The sequence below is a fragment of the Littorina saxatilis genome, linkage group LG13, assembly GCF_037325665.1.
Source record: "Littorina saxatilis isolate snail1 linkage group LG13, US_GU_Lsax_2.0, whole genome shotgun sequence".
Classification (NCBI taxonomy): domain Eukaryota; kingdom Metazoa; phylum Mollusca; class Gastropoda; order Littorinimorpha; family Littorinidae; genus Littorina; species Littorina saxatilis.
Window position 1 is genome coordinate 40,477,595 of NC_090257.1, and position 7,500 is coordinate 40,485,094.

Here is a 7,500-nt window from a genome sequence, read left to right on the forward strand (position 1 = left end):
TGTGACGGTTCCCCTACGCTTTGTGTTCGGTGCCCTGACCCTTTGTGTTCGGTTCCCACTCGGTTCCCACACGCCAAAATTCGCGGACAAAACATCCATTTATGGTAGTATTACGCAATGTTGCTCTCTGAGAATGGTCTTGTTAGATCTGTGAGTGTTTACACTACATGCCTAGGTGCTGTTGGATTGAAGGTTTTTGATATTTTAGCCGTTATTAGGTAGAATGCCTTCCACTTTACTGCAAAACTGCATAATTCGTAGCATCGGCAAGAAATATCCTACCAAAAAATGCCTGCTTGGAACTGTCGTTGGTCCAGCAAAAAGTTCAACATGTCTGTAGCAGACAGCCCAAGTTTCAAGATTGTAGGGCCATCCAAACAGCCGTAATAATAAAAACAACAAAAGTAGTCAGTGAAATTGGCTGTGTTCGGTCCCCACACACTTTTGTGACGTAGGCGTGACGGTTCCCATAATTCATTGTGTCGGTCCCCACTTTCTGTGTCGGACCCCACTTTCGACCTAATTTCTCTGTGACGGACCCCACAACCAGCCTATTTTGTGTCGGTCCCCACACCTTCTTGGATTTATGACTTGCCGGTTACTTGTATCATTGTATTCATTGAATCTAATTGTCTCGGAGTTATTTTTCAGCAAAAACCGGCAAGGCAGCACCTTTTGTGATACCAAGTAAGTCAGATGACATCAGTATGTGTGTGTGTATGTGTGTGTGAGAGAGAGAGAGAGAGAGAGAGAGAGAGAGAGAGAGAGCGAGAGGAGAGAGAGAGAGAGAGAGAGAGAGAGAGAGAGAGACTAACTTTATTAGTTATGCACACAATAGATATCACATTATTTATCTCTAGGACGGTTCCCAGTATACCAGCAAATTATGTGTTGATCCACCCACACCTTCTTGAACTGGCCTTCCCAATATCTACTCTTAGTCTTACGGCCTTGAGAGATATGCAATTTGGCACATTTTTAAAATAAAAGATCCACCTATCGTATGTGAGATTCAGTTTTCAGAGCAAAATGCTGCCCAGGGACACTTCTAGTGGTGATTGAAAAAAAAAAGAGTACTTGCCTGTGTCAAGTATGTGTCTTTATCCACGCTTGTTGTAAGAGGCAACTTTTCCCAGCTCCTTGTGTTCATGACTGCTTCTCTTAAAATTAATTACTTTATGACAGTCAGAATACAATGGAACAAGGCTACATAAACCCTGACAGCCTACGACAACGGCCCGACTAAGGCTCAACACCGCGCCAATAAATTCAGCATTGGGCCAATGTTGGGCCATGATTGCTCCGTTTTCGTAGGCTATCAGGGTCAAAGATACATATTGGTAAACTAGTAAAATACATGTTCAGCATCATCAGCAATACCACAAAAGGATTAAAACAAGAAATTCCTCCGATAGGAACTACACCCCCGTCAAAGGGAAATAACCTTCTCAGTTGGTGGCAGTGAGAATGGTTATTTCCCTTTGACCAACGGGGGGGGGGGGGGGGGGGGGGTCCGTCTATACCAGGCCTTGTATAATTTTAATCCACCAATAACTCCCTAACCGTGTGTTTTGACTGGTCCCAATTTTTGTAAGGACCGTCTCAGAAATGTATAGAACCTGTTCACCAAGTTTGGTGACGATCGGTCCGTTCATTCTTGAGATCTACTTGCGAAAACACAAACACATCGAGTGAAAACCTATACACACCCCTATACCGGGTGTAAAAAATCCTATTAGCTGTATGTCAGCGGCACAATGCAACCAGAACAGCGTTTATGTGGAGTGATCGGGTGCTGGTCACTACCGCGAGCGTCACTACCGCGAGTACCACTACCGCGTCTCACACTAAAGTTGTGTTTCCGTACCCGCGATAGCGTTTTTCCAGCGGTGCGACGAAAATCAAGCACATAGAAAATGACCAGGAGTGTTTCCACACGCGCGACGCGTTAGCGGCGCGACAAGCGGCAAGCGACGCGATTTTTTTGAAAGGGTCCTGGAGCGATTTTTTCGCGTTGTCGCGCGGCAACGCGGGAGTTTACAGATTTTACCGCATGTTTAAAACGCAAGTACGGAAACACGTCACGCGTTTGCGCGCGTTTTCTTTTGTCGCTGCCGCTGTCGCGGGTACGGAAACAGAACTTACCGCGAGTACGACACTACCGCGAGTACGACACTACCGCGAGTATAACACTACCGCGTGTCACACTACCGCGAGTATAACATTACCGCGTGTCATTTTATGACTTCCATGGCTGAAGGCAAAGGTTGAAATGTTTCCTTGAAATATAAAACAAAAAGGCCTGGGCTCGTATTCTTGAAAAAGCTGCAAAATTGTGTCCTTTAAAGTCAAACTGTCGTTTAACTACCGTCCGGTATTTATTTTTACTGCCCAGTAATTATTTATTTTTCCCCGGTATTAATGTGTGTCTGGCGGAAGGTCGGCAGCTACCAGAATTGGTTATTTTTAGAATTGGAGATTCCTCATGCTTGCTCCTCTCTACAAACAATATTTGAACAAGATTTATTCTTGAAAAAGCTGCAACTCATATACTGGCCTGTAAAACTCAACTGCTAAGTGTTATTTTTGAAACACCGGTAAGTCCTTACCGGGTTGTCTCCGAGCTGTAAAGTTAGAGGACCCCTCCCCCTCCTGTAAAGTCGCTACCTGTCAGTAACTTCACCAACACTGTCCATTAAAACCGTCAAGTTCGAATAAATCTTGTTCAAATATTGTTTGTAGATTTATGTCCCTCATGGACACACATTGGTGTCATTTAAGCACCGATGCATTGCGGTCAAATACGAGCTTCTGCTCGCGAAAGATTTCAACCGATGCTCGATCATAACGGCGTGTTGCAAAAGCGTGCTTGCGTCTTGTTTAATGCATTACAGTGGCGAGCATTTGGTGTCTGATTCCGTAGCCGAACGGTTGTCGAATTCGCTTGATGCGCAATTGAGTCGAGTACGAATCGCCATCAGGCCTTACTTTTTTTTTTTTTACTCTTTGTCGTTAATTTTGTTTGTTTTTGTTTATTTTCTTCGTGTTCATAAGAGTACGTTGTAATATCAAAATGGATTTAAAAAATTAATTTTAGGCGAGAATGAGTTTTTTTTAAAAATTGATGGTTAACATGATATTACCGTTAACTACCTTGTATACGCCCACCCACCCTATGTACCAGTTTTGCCCAAAAGTGGGGGGTGGGCGTTTACTAGGTACTATACCCTTGGCAGGAGCGGGTCCTTAGCTAGAAAAACGATATTTTGGTCATTTGTCATAGAAGTGTTCAAAGGATGCGTTATTGCACAAAACTCCCCCCCCCCCCCCCCCCCCCCACACACACACACACACACACACACACACACACACACACACAAACACTAACACACAAAATCAACCTCTTCAGACATCACTTCCCGCCAAAGATGAAGCTTTGAAGATGAAGACCATTGTTGGAGCAGTCCGCGGTACAAGCCATCAACAACTGTACGACGAGTCAGGCTTTATTTCACTTTAAGAGAGGCGTAAACGTTCAAAATTGGTATTATTTCACAAGATTGTACACCGTAAGGTGCCAAACTACTTACTTGCGATATTGCCACCATTAATATCAACTAATAATCCGTATCGCCAGCGCAGACCTTTAGATAGGAAAGTTCCATCGTTTAACACTGAATTATACAAAAACTTATTTCTCCCATCTACAACACAACTCTGGAATTCTTTACCAGACTACATAAAACTTAGTAAGTCCCTCAAGCACTTTTTGTCAAAAAACGATTTAAGTCTGCCGTGTTATTGGTATTCTGGAGATCGCATATCACAAACAATTCACTGTAAGCTTAGGCTATGTATAAGTCATCTTAATAACGATCTAGTGAGACGACACGTTGCTACAGATGCAACTTGTGACTGCGGATTTCCGTCCGAAACCGTAAAACACTTCCTATTGGATTGTCCAAATTATCGCGAAGCACGTCAAGAAACCATACATACTCTCCCTAACCACAGTATTCACCTCCCCCACCTTCTAAATGGAGACAGACAGTATTCTCTAGATTTGAACAGGAACATTTTTTCAAGAGTACACTCGTTCATTGAACGTTCAGGCCGCTTTGGGCAAACCAGAATCAATGCTCCACAAGCCGGACAACAACTTTAATTTCTGCACAACTCCTACCCATCCCTCTTCTTTTTATTCCTTTTCTTCCCCTCCTTCCTTCCTCTTACTGTCTTTCTTTATAATGATTATGCAACGTTTATTATGTTATGATAATTTTGGATGATTAATGAGATGAGGATGATTATAATGATGATGCTTTGGATTTCCAATTTGGTTTATTTAGACAAATTGTTCAGCCGTTACCGCCTTACGTTATAATATCCATGCAGGAACACCACTATAAGCTTCTAGCTTGTTGCTGTTACCTGTGTCTTTTGTATACATGTCATGATTGTAACATTTGTTGAAATAAACTTATGAAGCTTTCGTTTCTTCTTTTTCCTCCCAGTCAAAAATGTATTGCGATTCTCTAGCCACTCCAGAAACCTTTTTCTGTCCAATCCCCGAAGCATGTCTAAGGAAAGGAAACAATTGAAAAACAACAATAACAGCAGACTGAATAATCTTTATTTATTTTCCTTGTCTACTAGTCCACTGGTCGAAACTGGGGGGTGGGCGTTTACTAGGTACTATACCATGTACACCTGCATGCAACTGAGGTTTATAAAAAAAATAAAAATAAAATCTCCCCGTGTTTTTATTTCATTCAGTTTGTTTGGGTTGTTGCTATTGACTTTGAAACTGACACACCGGCGAAAACGCCGGTAACGCGTGCGCAGAGAAGAGCAAGCATCGGGAATCTTCAATTCTAAAAATAACCAACTGGTAGCTGCCGACCTTCCGCTAGACACACATGAATACCGGGGAAAAATAAATAATTACTGGGCAGTAAAAATAAATACCGGGCGGTAGTTAAACGACAGTTTGACTTTGAAGGACACAATGTTGCAGCTTTTTAGCCAGCGTGTCAGTTTCAAAGTCAATAGCAACTACCCAAACAAACTGAATGAAATAAAAACACAGGGAGACCCTTTTTATTTATTTTTTATTTTTTTGTTTTTAATCTCAGTTGCATGCAGGTGGCTGCTACCGCATTTTAGGTGGGTTTTTTTTCTCTCTCACCTTTGTTTTTTTAAGCGGGAAGCATCCTTCTTCATGGTTATTTATTTAAATTTTTTAATCCAAATGTTTACATGTTAAAGTTAACAAACTTTATCAATAAACGAATATCATGTCAACCAAAGATTTTAAAAAACAACAACATTGCAGCCTAAAAAAATTTTTTTTAAATCAATTTTGCTATTATAACGTACTCTTTTGCACATGAAGAAAATAAACAAAAAACAAAAAAACCAAAGAATAAAAAAAAAATTACGGGCACTTGGAGATTTGAACTCGATTCAATTACGCATCAGGCGAACGAGAGAACCGTTCGACCACGGAAACAGTTGAAAATAACCGGACACTGTAATGCATTAAAGAAGACGCTAGCACGCTTTCACCACAAGCCGGTATGATCGAGCATCGGTTGAAATCTTTCGCGAGCGGTATCTCGTATTTGTCCGCAATGCATTGGTGCTTAAATGACACCAATGTGTGTCCAGTGAGGGACATAAATCTACAAACAATATTTTAACAAGATTTATTCAAAATTGACGGTTTTAGAGGAGGGGGATGGGTCCTCCAACTTTACAGCTCGGAGACACCCAGGTAAGTCTTTCCCGGAGTTTCATGAATAACACTTAGCGGACTTATCGAGCGGAAGTGGTTTTACAGGCCGGTATATGAGTTGCAGCTGTTTCAAGAATACGAGCCCTGGTCTGTTCTCTGAACACTAATTCAATGTTTGTCATGCTAACCAAGAACTCAAAACGATCAGAACACACTATCAGAATACATATAGAATGGGTTGCTTCCAATCAAAGCCGTTAGAACACAAACTCACAAGAAGTAAGTTTGCATGCGTTCTCTCTACGGTTATGGTACTCGCGGTTGTGGTACGCGCGGTAGTGTGACACGCGGCAGTGTTATACTCGCGGTAGTGTCGTACTCGCGGTAGTGTGACACGCGGTAGTGTCGTACTCGCCGTAGTGTGACACGCGGTAGTGACGCTCGCGGTAGTGTCGCATAACCGGAGTCAGTGATCTGGAAAGGTGTCAATCTCTCTCTCTCTCTCTCTCTCTCTCTCACTCTCTCTCTCTCTCACACACACACACACACACACACACACACACACACACACACACACACACACACACACACACACACACACACACACACACACACATACTGATGTCATCTGACTTACTTGGTATCACAAAAGGTGCTGCCTTGCCGGTTTTTGCTGAAAAATAACTCCGAGACAATTAGATTCAATGAATACAATGATACAAGTAACCGGCAAGTCATAAATCCAAGAAGGTGTGGGGACCGACACAAAATAGGCTGGTTGTGGGGTCCGTCACAGAGAAATTAGGTCGAAAGTGGGGTCCGACACAGAAAGTGGGGACCGACACAATGAATTATGGGAACCGTCACGCCTACGTCACAAAACTGTGTGGGGACCGAACACAGCCAATTTCACTGACTACTTTTGTTGTTTTTATTATTACGGCTGTTTGGATGGCCCTACAATCTTGAAACTTGGGCTGTCTGCTACAGACATGTTGAACTTTTTGCTGGACCAACGACAGTTCCAAGCAGGCATTTTTTGGTAGGATATTTCTTGCCGATGCTACGAATTATGCAGTTTTGCAGTAAAGTGGAAGGCATTCTACCTAATAACGGCTAAAATATCCAAAACCTTCAATCCAACAGCACCTAGGCATGTAGTGTAAACACTCACAGATCTAACAAGACCATTCTCAGAGAGCAACATTGCGTAATACTACCATAAATGGATGTTTTGTCCGCGAATTTTGGCGTGTGGGAACCGAGTGGGAACCGAACACAAAGGGTCAGGGCACCGAACACAAAGCGTAGGGGAACCGTCACAGTGTCACCGGTGTGATTATGTACCCCTGACTATGCACGAAACAAACGGCTGTGTTTCACAAGAACTCTAGCGATGGCTTTTGACTGTTCAGAGGAACTGGCGATAGGCATAAACCGTCGTCTGCTACGAGAACCACGACCTTGCGTGACCCTGCTTCCGGGCTTTTCTTTTTTCAAACTTTCAAAACTTTGAATTGTACTGATCTTGTCTCGATGAAAAAAGAATTCTTTTATGATCTAAGAATGTTTGTGTAACAAGCTGTCAATTTATTATTTAGATTTTAAAAGTTAGGTCTAGCGCCAAAACGCACCACGGTCCGATTGTCTGAGAGACAATCCGCAACATTAATTCTTTAAAAATTGCTCGCTCTTTACGCTAGGATGTTCCCGTTTGGTGAGCGTTCAAATGGAAGGGTGTTTGTACTGTGTCTGACAGTGTC

The 7,500-nt window shown here is 42.5% G+C and overlaps 1 protein-coding gene across 3 annotated transcripts in view; it reads right to left on the reverse strand.

Moving 5' to 3' along the window:
• Positions 1-7,239: 7,239 nt before the first annotated feature.
• LOC138945737 (uncharacterized) overlaps positions 7,240-7,500 on the reverse strand; it is a 23,054-nt gene continuing 22,793 nt past the window's right edge. For all 3 annotated transcript variants that reach the window (XM_070317230.1, XM_070317232.1, XM_070317231.1), the window contains one exon: positions 7,240-7,500. This exon is cut by the window's right edge and continues 1,143 nt beyond it. The gene's annotated coding sequence lies outside the window, so the exon portion shown is untranslated.